At 39.5% G+C, this 13,421-nt stretch overlaps 1 protein-coding gene across 9 annotated transcripts in view; it reads left to right on the top strand.

The window, feature by feature from the left end:
• The window catches only part of LOC104601350 (pentatricopeptide (PPR) repeat-containing protein), a 76,014-nt gene that overhangs the window by 61,298 nt on the left and 1,295 nt on the right, over window positions 1–13,421 (top strand). For 2 of the 9 annotated variants that reach the window (XM_088898694.1, XM_088898697.1), the window contains 3 exons: window positions 2,559–3,632; window positions 3,940–5,371; window positions 5,457–7,214. The exons of 3 other annotated variants lie outside the window; for them this stretch is intronic. The gene's annotated coding sequence lies outside the window, so the exon portion shown is untranslated. Of the gene's footprint in view, window positions 1–2,558; window positions 3,633–3,939; window positions 5,372–5,456; window positions 7,215–13,421 lie in introns of those variants that run through there. 4 more of the 9 variants (XM_088898692.1, XM_088898696.1, XM_088898693.1 and 1 more) reach the window with 2 other exon arrangements.

Consider the following 13,421-nt stretch of genomic DNA (forward strand, 5'->3'; position numbering starts at 1 on the left):
AAAAGAATAAGAAAGAAGTTACAATATTGGGAAATGGTGTGTAAGTGTAAATGTTAAAGAGGTTTAGGTATGGGTTGGCATTTCCTTAGGAATCTTTCTCATCTAGGTAAATACTTGTAGTGTTTCCCTTTGGAGCTTGATAATTTGTGGCATGCTGTGATTAAGAGAATTCTGCATAGCTTTGGCAGTCAAAAACCAACATGCCCAAAAATTGAGATTGGTAGAAATGTGAATGTTGACATGGATGATTGGAAAAACTAGGAAGGACAGTGATGTAGGACCAACTCAGTTCTAGTCCTTTGAATGGTCTTCTTTGATCAGAATGTTATGGCTGTTGTTGGCTGTAATGGCTTCTTGAAGGAATAAGAGAGAAAATAGGGAGAGAAAGAAGAGAGAAAATACCTGGAATCACTCACAGGGTGCCTAGAAAATCACTCTAGGGCATGGGAATCACTCACCATAGCTAGCATAAGCTGAAGAAAACTCATAAGCTTCATTGCCTTTGTGTAAAATGTCCATACATATTTATAGACTCTAAAGTCATAATAATCCTAGGAGTCACTGTTAGACTCAAAATCCTAGTAGAACTCAAATCTGTCGTATCCTATTTCAATTCAAAGAAGACTCAATAACTCTAATCCTACTTATGCAATGACTCTGAAATTTTAAACATAAACAAACTATAACTAGACAAATTAAACCCTATCATTGGACCACCCCACAGAAAATTGCAAAATGACAGAAATACCCGTACTGTCCAAAAATACAAAATTTCATAAAATTCCAATTTTGACTCTTCAGCTCCTGCACCAGACAGGCTCATAAATGAATTTAAAGGAACCTAGAAGTATCTCCAATAGGTGATAAAATGAGAGCAAGTAAACTAAGATGGTTTGGTCTTGTGCAGAGAAGACCATCTACAGCACTGATATGAAGCAATCTATTACAAGTTGAAGGGGTTAGAAAAGCTAGGGGTAGGGAAAAAAGGACATAGGTTGAAGTAGTATGAAATGATTTAAGTGCTCATAATTTGACAATGGATATGGCGCTGAAGTGGAATGGCAAAACAGAATTCCATATGCAAGCATGTTTACTGGACTTATGCTTCACCCTGGATAGCTATGTTTGCCATCACTAAGCCTTTACCTAGCGCATTAGGTATCAAGTCTCTCTAGAGATAAGACCAAATTCTGGTTAGATTCTTGGTGGGATAATTATCTATTGAAAGACTTATTTTTCTTAACTATTTTCCTTAGAAAAAATAAAATGTCTCTTGTTTCCTATTGCCTCTATGCTTTGGATCATGGACTTCTGTGGAAACTCAAGCTCAATTCCAGGAGAGGGTTGAGATCATTGCTGCTACTGATCTCATTGATTCCTTGGTTACTGATTTGGAAGGTAGCTTTGGTGCTTGGCAAATTTCTTGTAATTCATTTTTAAGCACATTTATAATATTTTTGGTTGTTGTCAATAAGGAAAAGTTCAAGTATTCGATCTCATACAAATTCCATAAAATCAGATGATCAAAAGTCATTTGAACCATACTATTTTTGCTATAGGCCTAAGTGGGACCTATATGGTAGGTTTTGATCCTGAAAAAATGAAACATGTGGGAAGTTATTGTGGTCCCATGATGCAACTAGGGTACATTCACAACTAAGATACCATTGAGAAACAAATTGAGCATGATTATTAGCATACAGATGAGGAAGAGGTATCTTGTATCATACCAATACTTTATGATATCACAATAACAACTAAGTATGCAACTTGGGTTGGGTTGGGAATTTTGTCATTTTTGATAGGCCCAAACCTGATGTAGTTGAAGTTCTTCAAGTTGGGGCAACCCAACTTGCAGCCCTAAATACAACAGGATGATGTGGAAGAACTGTGTACCTTTCATATTCATGTTTATTATTTCTTCATAGCTAAAAACAGATATGAACGAATATGAATCAAATGTTGTACTTCAATCCCAATGGACCTTCTAGTCCTTAGTAAATATGTATGCAACACAAGTATTATAGGGTTCAAGTTACATTATAGTGGTTCAAATAAAAGAATAGTTCATATGTTTAGTTAGTTTGTGATATGGTAAAAAGATTAGTAACACATTTTTGTTAAAAAGTATGAATTTAGAGATATGACATTTTATCCACAAATGTATCTATAACATTTAATATGTATGCATATGAATATAAATATGAAAGTATAAATATATCTATAAACATATCCGTATATATAAAGACATTAAAAATAAGATATTCCATGCTTTCTGAAAATCAGTATTACTCGTGTATTATATGTTTTTCAAAATAATTGCATATTATTCCTGTTGGAAGATTTCGGTAATTATGTATTATATTATGTGCTATTTTAGGTAGTTGAGAGATTTGTGAGCTGTACAAATATTTTTAGAAATCAGTTTTATTTTTTCCTTTATTTAGGGAGATTTGTTACATAGTTTGTATCCTAGAGAGAGCTATAAATTTTGATGTACAGAAATATAAAAGTCATCCCATTCTTATTATCTTTCTGTCTCTTCTTTATGGTATCAGAGCAGAAAAGACCTAGGGTTTGTTTCTGCGTTTCTGTCCCTAAAAAATGTCCGAAGTCACGTCCAGTTCTCAGCCTCCTCAGCCTTATCAGCCTGAGCCCCAGATTGTCCGGAATCTGCCTGAAAATCACCCTATTCAGATCACTACAATCCGACTAAATGGTGACAACTTTCTCCAGTGGTCACAATCTGTTCGCATGTATCTCAGAGGGAGGGAAAATTCGCTATATCACAGGAGACACGAAGAAGCCTGATGTGAAGGATCTAGCCTATGCTGTTTGGGATGTTGAAAATTCCATGGTGATGACATGGTTGGTTAACTCCATGACTAAAGAGATAGGGGCAAATTATCTCTGCTATTCTACAGCCAAGGAATTATGGGACAATGTCTCACAAATGTACTCTGATTTAGGGAATCAATCCCAAGTGTACGAGTTAACTCTACAACTCGGAAATATTCGCCAAGGTGAGAACTTTGTGACTAAGTATTTTAATTCTCTTTAAGAGAATTTGGCAGGACCTGGACTTATTCAATGATTACGAGTGGAAGTCACCCGATGACTGTACTTATTACAAGAAGATGGTGAATGTTAGCCGAGTCTTCAAGTTTCTTGCAGGTTTAAACGTTGAATTCGATGAGGTTCGTGGCCGAATTATTGGAAGAAACCTTCTGCCCCCAATCGGTGAGGTATTTGCAGAAGTACGTAGAGAAGAAAGCCGGAGACAAGTGATGCTTGGAAAGAAGGCTGCAGGTACAACCGGACCTATGGAAGGGTCAGCTCTGATTATTTCCGAGGCCCAAGTCAGTCGAAGGTCATCCCAAAATCAGCGGGTTGGAGACAAGAATAACCTGCGCTATGATTACTATGGGAAACCTCGCCATACCAGAGAGAATTGCTACAAACTGCACGGGAGACCATCCAATGGCAGGGCGAACAAACCTGGTGAACAGAATATACCTAAGCAAACGAGGCTGAATCATCTCCATTCAGTAAAGAGCAAATAGATCACCTTCTTAAACTACTAAAATCCTATTCGTCACCTAATACTCCTGTTGGGTCTATGGCACAAACAGGTAGCAATTCTTTGGCACTCTCAATTCTAGGAAAATCCGGTCCTTGGATCATAGATTCAGGGGTATGACAAGCTGCTCTAATTTATTTAGTTCCTATTATCCTTGTTCTGGTATTGAAAAAGTGAGAATAGCTGATGGTAGTCTTTCATCTATTGCAGGCAAAGGAAACATTAAAATTTTAGAAAAACTTACTCTAAAATCTATTTTACATGTTCCAAAACTTGCCTGCAATCTTCTTTTTGTCAGCAGATTGTCTAAAGATACTAACTGCTCCATTCTTTTTCTTCCTTCCACTTGTGTTTTTCAGGACCAGAACTCGGGGAAGACAATTGGAACTGCTAGAGAGATAAATGGACTCTACTACTTTGATGAAACCGCTTTTGGTAATAAAAAAGTTCATGGTTTAAGTAGTACGAGTTCAATCTCTATTTGTGATCAAGTTATATTATGGCATAGAAGATTAGGGCATCCTAGTTTTCCATATCTCAAACATTTGTTTCCTAAATTGTTTAAAGGAATTGATTGGTCAAAACTTCATTGTGAGGCTTGTCATTTGGCTAAAGATCATCGTGTTTTATTTCCAGTAAAACCTTATTTTGCTTCAAAACCATTTTATTTGTTACATAGTGATGTTTGGGGCCCATCTAAGTTTGACACACTTTCTGGAAAAAAATGGTTTGTGACTTTTATTGATGACCATACAAGGGTATGTTGGGTTTACTTGTTGGAAAGGAAATCAGAGGTTGAACAAAGATTTAAAGAATTTTTCCTAATGATTGAAAATCAATTTCAAACCAAAATTGGTATTCTAAGATCAGATAATGGGACTGAATACTTTAACAAATACTTAGGAGCATTTCTGGCCGAAAAAGGTATTATCCATCAATCAACTTGTTGTGACACACCACAACAGAATGGGATTGCTGAAAGAAAAAATAGGCACCTTCTTGAGGTAGCTAGAGCCATCATGTTTTCTATGAATGTTCCTAAATACCTCTAGGGAAATGCTCTCCTAACTGCATGTTACCTGATAAATAGAATGCCATCTTGAGTTTTAAAATATGAAACTTCTTTACAAAATCTGAAAAATTGTTTTCCCACATCTCGAATAACCACGGGTCTTCCTTTAAAAGTGTTTGGTTGTATCTGTTATGTGTATATACCAAATGTTTTTCGATCAAAACTGGATCCAAAATCTGAAAAATGTGTGTTTCTTGGTTATGCATCTAATAAAAAAGGGTACGAATGCTTTAATCCAATTACAAAGAAATTTTTTGAGAGTATGGATGTACACTTTGTTGAGGACCAACCTTTCTTTCAAAAAAATTCTCTTCAGGGGGAAAACATAAGTAAGGAAGATAATTTTTGGGAAACTTTACCTATTCTAGAAGAATTTATACCTTTGATTAATTCTGATAAGCAAGTTTTGGAAACAATTGTTGAAAGAATGGAACCTAGTGATAGTACTCTTAATCTAAATTTGCCAGATACTACGTTATCAGAGACAGGGGGAGAAGTACTTCAAACGGATCACAATCCTCATCCTAAGCTTCAGTTTTATACCAGGAAGAGGTTTCACAAAAGTATTACTGTTCCAGTTGTTCCTACAGCAGAAGTCCAATCCAATTTACCGAGTGAAGGTCTTACAATTCAGAGTAATCCTTCTACTCTTATTCCTATTCCGTCTTTGCCTAATCTGTCCTCTTCAGATCTTGACATTCCAATTGCATTAAGAAAAGGTACCCGAGCTTGCACAAAACATCCTATTGCAAAATACTTGTCATATGAGAAATTATCACATACTCATAAAGCATTTGTGTTTAGGATTTCTAATTTGTATGTGCCAAGAACTGTTCAAGAAGCATTAGATGATCCGAAGTGGAGGTTAGTTGTGATGGAAGAGATGAATGCTCTTAGGAAAAGTAATACGTGGAGTATTATTGATCTACCCCATGACAAGAAGACAGTCGGGTGCAAATGGGTGTTTACAGTGAAGTGCAAGGCTGACGGAAGTGTGGAGAGATACAAAGCAAGACTCATAGCAAAAGGATTTACCCAAACTCATGGTATAGACTACCAAGAGACTTTTTCTCCTGTTGCTAAAATTAACTCTATCAGAATACTTCTTTCTCTTGCAGTTAATTTTAACTGGCCACTTTGTCAGTTCGATGTCAAGAATGCCTTCTTGAATGGAGACCTAAAGGAAGAAGTATATATGGATCTACCACCAGGATTTGAAGAAAGTCTTAGAAGAGGCAAAGTTTGCAGGTTAAAAAAATCCCTATATGGGCTAAAGCAATTACCAAGAGCTTGGTTTGAACGATTTGGGGATGTAGTAAGGCGACGGCTTCTCACAAAGTCAAGCTGATCATACTTTATTTTTCAAGCACTCCACCGAAGGTAAAATAGCTATTTTGATAGTGTATGTAGCCGATATTATCATGACTAGAGATGATTTATTTGAAATCAACAAGTTGAAGAATAAGCTTGAGGCTGAATTTGACATTAAAGACCTGGGAAAACTTAAATATTTTCTCGGAATGGAGTTTGCAAGGTCCAAGGAGGGAATCTTTATCAACCAACGCAAATACATTCTTGATTTGCTCAAGGAGACAGGGATGACAGGTTGTAAAGCCGTAGAAACTCCAATGAACCCAAATATGAAGTTAAAAGCAGCAACAACAAATGAGGTGGTTGATCAAGAACGTTATCAAAGATTAGTTGGAAGACTAATCTATTTGTCGCACACAAGACCTGACATAGCCTTTGCAGTAAGTGTAGTAAGTCAGTTTATGCATTCACCTGGACCTACTCACTTTGAAGTTGTGTTCAGGATTTTGAGATACCTGAAAGGAACTTCGGGGAAAGGACTCTTGTTCAAAAATAGGGGTCATCTCCAAGTCGAAGCCTACACAGATGCAGATTGGGCAGGTAATATAAATGATAGAAGATCTACTTCAGGTTACTGCACTTTGGTAGGAGGGAATTTGGTCACCTGGAGGAGCAAAAACCAGAGTGTTGTAGCAAGGAGTAGTGCAGAGGCAGAATTCCGCTTTGTTGCACATGGCTTTTGTGAAGTGTTATGGATCAAAAGGCTCCTAGAAGAGTTGAAGGTTCCTACACCAACACCTATTAAAGTCTATTGTGATAACAAGGCAGCTATTTCCATAGCTCATAATCCAGTTCTACATGACAGAACAAAGCATGTAGAAGTGGATAAACATTTCATCAAGGAGAAGATAGACAGTGGTGTGATATGCATGTCCTACATACCCACCACGAGCCAAGTAGCAGACATTCTCACCAAAGGGCTTCCTAGGGCATAGTATGAGAACTTAGTTAGCAAGCTTGCCATGAGTGATATATTCATGCCAGCTTGAGGGGGAGTGTTGGAATATTTCGATAATTATGTATTATATTATGTGCTATTTTAGGTAGTTGAGAGATTTGTGAGCTGTACAAATATTTTAAGAAATCAATTTTATTTTTTTCTTTATTTAGGGAGATTTGTTACCTAGTTTGTATCCTAGAGAGAGCTATAAATTTTGATGTACAGAAACAAAAAATCATCCCATTCTTATTATCTTTCTGTCTCTTCTTTAGTTCCATATTTTTGTGAAGTATGTGTTACATTATTTATATGTGAACCAAGCATAAGCCTTTCTGGAGAACTAGTTTAGGAATCCTAGAAATCAAGTTTGTCATTTGGTTTGTTGCTTTGAGTTAGGTGCAATGAGTTATTTTGACTTGGTTTTGGTTGTAAGTTTTCAAGACTGCTATTCAGTCTTGAACACTAAGAGATTTCAGATTCGATGAGAAGAGAAAGTGAAGAAGAAGTAGAAGAAAGAGTGGTGAAAGAGCAGTAGAACACAGATTTTGAGGAGAAGAACAGAATGTCAATATTCTGCCGCCGCCACTTTAAGTTAATATATATATGTTATGCTAGTTACATGAAAGGACATATCTGCCCTTGGTGTTTACATCATAACTGCTAACAAATAACAAACAATATAAAACTGAAACTAGGAATAACAGAATAGCAAAATGACCACAGCTGTGACTAGATACATTCTACCCTATGGACAGAGTGGGACCACAGCTGTGGGGCCCACATCAATGTTCTCTACACTCCCCCTCAAGTTGGGAGTATATGTTCATCATTCCCAACTTGGATAGATCCGCCTCTAGCTTCTTTCTTGATACGGCTTTAGTGAGGATGTCTGCTAGTTGCATACTAGATGTGATGTAAGGGAGGCATACTTCTTGAGATGAGACCCTCTATTGCACAAAATGGCGGTCAACTTCAATGTGTTTGGTTCTGTCATGCTGTACTAGATTATGTGCTATATTAATGGCGGCTTGATTATCACAGTACAGCATCAGGGGCTTCTCATACTCAATACCCAACTCCTCAAGTAGAGATCTTAGCCATAGGATTTCAGCCACTCCATTGGCCATGGACCTGTATTCTTTTTCAGCACTTGACTGGGAAACAACACTTTGTTTCTTACTTCTCCAGGAGACAAGGTTTCCTCCCACAAGGGCACAATATCCTGAGGTAGACCTTCTGTCATCAACACTCCCAGCCTAATCAGCATCAGTATAGACCTCCACCTTCATGTGATCGTTGTTCTTGAATAGTATACCCCTACTTGGGCATCTCTTCAAGTAGGCTAAGATTCTTTCTGTTGCAAGAAGATGTGTGGTTCTAGGAGAATGCATGTACTGGCTGACAACACTAACAGCATAAGTAATATCTGGCCGAGTGAGGCAGAGATATAGGAGCTTTCCTACCAGTTGCTGGAACATAACTTTGTCTTCAAGAAGCTCCCCACTCTCGGCACTAATCCTATGATTCTGTTCAATTGGTGTATTTGCAGGCTTGACACCTAACTTTTCAGTTTCTGCCAACAGGTCTAGGACATATTTCCTCTGAGATATAAAGATCCCCTGTTTGGATCTAGCAACCTCAATACCCAAAAAATACCGGAGTACACCAAGGTCCTTCACCTCAAATTCTTGGTGAAGAAGCTGTTTAAGAGACTCAATCTCATGGCTATCATTCCCTATGACCACAATATCATCAACATATACTACTAGTAGTGTCAAAGAGGACTCCACCCTCTTGATGAATAGGGTATGATCTGACTGGGCCTGTACATATCCAAACTTCACAAGTGCTAGTCTGAATCTATCGAACCAAGCCCTAGGTGATTGTTTCAAACCATACAAAGCCTTGTTGAGCTGACAGACCTTCTTACCTATTTCTGCATCATAGAATCCAAGAGGAAAACGCATGTAAACTTCTTCATGTAGATCTCCATTCAGAAAGGCATTTTTCATGTTCATTTGGTATAGAGGCCAAGTGTGACTTGCTGCAAGGGACAATAGGACTCGAATAGTAGTCATCTTGGCTATTGGTGCAAATGTCTCCAAGTAATCTATGCCATAAGTCTGTATAAACCCTCTTGCAACTAACCGAGCTTTATACCTCTCAATAGATCCATCTGCATTATGCTTCACCGTAAATACCCATCTGCATCCAACTGGTTTCTTTCCTTTTGGCAAATCAACTACCTCCCAAGTGTTGTTTTTCAACAGGGCATCCATCTCAACTTGCATTGCATCTTTCCATTCAAGGACGGATAGGGCTTCTTGCACTGTTCTTGGAATAAGGACATTGGAAATGGAGCTAAGGTAGGACCTGTAGGTAGGAGATAGGCGATCATAGGATAAAAAATGGGAAATACAGTGGGCTGTGGATGTGGTACAATGTCGTTTCCCTTTACGGACTGCAATTGGAAGGTCAAGATCATTTGTAGGGGAAGTCTCTGTGGGCTCTGGGACTGTAGTATCTGGACCTGGAGTTGCATATGAGATTGGAGCTGGTCTAGACTACTGATGATCAGGATCAACCTGCCTGCATCGCCTGTGATAAACCCTCAACTCCTGATTCCTCTAACCACCCCCACCATTGCAGCTTTCCCTCAACTCCTGATCCCTTTGACTACCCTCACCATTGCAGTTCTCATCACCCAATGGAATAGGTAAAGGAACTGCCCCACTCTCACTGCTCTCCCCCTGAAGACAAGAACTCAAACCCCCACTCTCACTACTCTCCCCCTGAGGGGCAACCCGAGGATAATAGGGTGTCCCCTCAAAGAAAGTGACATCCATGGAGACAAACTTCCTCCCGGAGACAGGATCATAACAGCAATAACCCTTTTGAGTTTGTGCATAACCAAGGAAGATGCATTTGGAGGCTTTGGGTTCGAACTTGGAGTGATGGGGTCTGAGAAGCTGAACAAAGCAAATACAACCGAATGTCTTAAGGGGAATAGAAAACAAGTCCTCACGTGGGTGTAGAAGGGAAAAAGGAGATCACATATCAAGGACCCTGGAAGGGACCCGATTAATAAGGTATACCGTCGTGAGGATAGCATCCCCCCAGAAGCGAATAGGGACATTGGAAGTAAACATGAGGCTTCTAGCCACTTCCAAAATGTGCCTATTCTTCCTCTCGGCAACTCCATTCTGCTGAGGTGTATGAGGGCAAGAGCTCTGGTGGATAACCCCATGATGAAGAAGATAAGATGTCAATGATTTAGCAAAGTATTCCTTTGCGTTATCAGATCTGAGAACTTTGATCTTGGCACCAAACTGGGTTAGGATCATTTGGTGAAAATTTTGGGTCAGGGAAGGTACCTCATCTCGTGAACGCATGAGATAAACCCAAGAAAAACGGGTATGGTCATCAACAAATAACAAAAAATATATGTACCCACCCATGGAAGGGATATGATAAGGCCCCCAAACGTCAGTATGCACAATATCAAAAGAATTATCACTCCTTTTATTACTCAATAAATAAGGCTTTCTACAATGCTTAGCAAACTCACAACTTTCACACTGTAGCCGAGACAACTCAATAGACTCAAATAAAGTGGGAAACAAACTCTGTAAAGATCGAAAAGACAAATGACCTAATCGGTTATGCCAAAGCATAACCGGACTCACACTCTGAGAAACAAAAGACAACTTTTCTACTGACTCTCCCTGACGGAACCGCTCCCCGAGCAGATAGATCCCATTCGTCTCACGGCCAGTCCCAATCACCTTCTGTGTCTCCAAGTCCTGAAAAACACATCGGTCAGGGAAGAAGGTTACTGAGCAGTTCATATGCTTGGTAATACTACTGACTGAAAGAAGGTTAGTATCAAGTTTAGGAACATGCAAAACAGATGATAGGGAGATAGTATCTGAAATTTTGATGTCACCCTTCCTAGAAATAGGAACCAGGGAGCCATCAGCAATAGATACCTTATCCCTACCAGAAGACAAATGGTAAGTAGTAAACAATGAAGGCAAGCTAATCATGTGATCAGATGCACCTGAGTCTATTACCCAACAAGGTTCAATAGTACCCAGAGTTGAGGCATGATAGGCTGAAGCTCGAGTACCTGAATGGGCGAAGGCAGATGTGACAGGGGCTGATGGAGGCTGCGGTGGCTGAGCTGAATTTCCAACCTCCTTTTCTAGCTGTATTAGGACAGCCCGAACTGTAGCTAAGGTCTCCAAAGATGTTCCTTTTGTGCCAGATGAGGATGCTGAATCAGTGTTCATGGCTACATGAGCAGTGCCCTTCTTGTTTCTTAACTTCGCAGGAACCAAGTGGGGATGCAGTTTCCAACATGTCTCTTTTGTATGTTTGGGTTTCTTACAATGTTCACATACTACATCCTTCTTGTCTTCCTTCCTCCTGTCCTTCTCTGAATCACCCCCTGATTTGGGTGTAGCCGCTACAAAGGCTGATGTGGGTGTGTGAGGTTGCATCATAACCTTCCTTCTGGTCTCTTCACTGTGTACAAATGAGTAAGCCTGAGAGAGAGTCACACTGTCTCTAGTCAAAATCTGCTGCCTCACAATATCATATTCTGAGTTCAGTCCTGCCAGGAACTCAAACACTCTGTTTGTCTCGATGTGCTTTCTATGGGTCTAAGCATCATTGGGACTCTCCCACTCAAGAGTCTCTAAGTGATCAATCTCATGCCACAGGGACTTCAAGGTAGAGAAGTAGACCGACACCGGTTTCTCTCCTTGTTTAAGTGTGCTCACTTCACATTTCAATTCATATGCTCTGGCAACATTAAGGGGTTGGGAGTAAGTTTCTTTCATAACATCCCATATCTCCTTAACTGTCTTTGCCCACAAATAATTCCGGCTAATATGAGGCTGCATAGAATTATACAGCCATATCATAACCAAGTAGTTTTCTTGCAGCCACTTGGTATATGTCGGGTCTCCCTTGGAAGGTTCTTTCATATCTCCCAGGAGGTACCCTAATTTACCTCTTCCACCAATAGCCATCATGGCTGATTGGGCCCATTCCAAATAGTTTGATCCATCAAACTTTACGGTCGTAATCTGACCACCCATCTCAGAAATACCACCATAATTGATGTTCCCAAGGCTGCCTTCTGCCTAAATTTAAGACTCCATTTCTGTCAAGTCTCAAAACAGCACTTGAACCACCAATCACAATCAAAACAGTATAGGCCTGATCTGTATTCTCAGTGTATGTGCACAAAACTGAAATAATTCTGATCTGAAACCAACTGGCCAACACAGCAGTAGTTGTCCGTAGATCTCTAACCCCTTAGAACTCTGAGAACAGCTTAAAAGAGAAACAGATATGCTAGGGAAAGTTAGGGTTTTAATCAGTCCTGAAAGGAAGCAATTCAGTCGCACAGTCCAAACTGTATAGATGAGCTTGCAGTAGGGTTTTAATCAGTCCTGAAAGGAAGCAATTCAGTCACACAATCCAAACTGTATAGATGAGCTTGTAGTAGGGTTAATAAGAAACCCTAGAATCTGATCGGACCTACCAATAAACTTAAGAGTAGCTCTAGGTAGATCACAGGGTTCAGTCAAACACTAGGGCTTGCCGCAGATCACTTTCAAACCCTAGAGTAGAGAGAAACACAGTTTGGTCCAGGGTTTGCTGTAAAACCCTAGTGAATCGAAAAGAGAAAGAACTAGAGTGGTTCGGCCTTCCCCTCCAGATAGGTCCAACCTATCTTCTCTGATAGAACTTCTCTTAGAAAGTAAACAACTTACAAGGAAAAATTGTTCGCTGCCTTCTAGGGTTACCTGAACCCTAGTCTTCTCTGATCCTTCCTGACCACCAACACTCTGCAACCCTAGCAAGTTTCCAACAGCTGCTAGCACCTCTGGCGATCTCCAAGAATCAGTCTGCGAACTCCTCCTTTTCAGCTTTCAGTCCTAAGAGATTCTCATGTGGTTGGCTGGTATTAGACTCACATGAAAAACCCTAACTTGGCTCTGATACCATGTAGGTTTTCAAGACTGCTATTCAGTCTTGAACACTAAGAGATTTCAGATTCGATGAGAAGAGAAAGTGAAGAAGTAGAAGAAAGAGTGGTGAAAGAGCAGTAGAACACAGATTTTGAGGAGAACAGAATGTCAATATTCTGCCGCCGCCAGTTTAAGTTAATATATATATATGTTATGCTAGTTACATGAAAGGACATATCTGCCCTTGGTGTTTACATCATAACTGCTAACACATAACAAACAATATAAAACTGAAACTAGGAATAACAGAATAGCAAAATGATCACAGCTGTGACTAGATACATTCTACCCTACGGACAGAGTGGGACCACAGCTGTGGGGCCCACATCAATGTTCTCTACATTGGTATAACAAGGAATTTTACTCCACTCTATCTAATGAGTTATCTGACAAGTTCTTTAAGTCTTTACTAAC

Source organism: Nelumbo nucifera, chromosome 2 (genome assembly GCF_055504915.1).
Source record: "Nelumbo nucifera cultivar China Antique chromosome 2, China Antique-T2T, whole genome shotgun sequence".
NCBI lineage: Eukaryota > Viridiplantae > Streptophyta > Magnoliopsida > Proteales > Nelumbonaceae > Nelumbo > Nelumbo nucifera.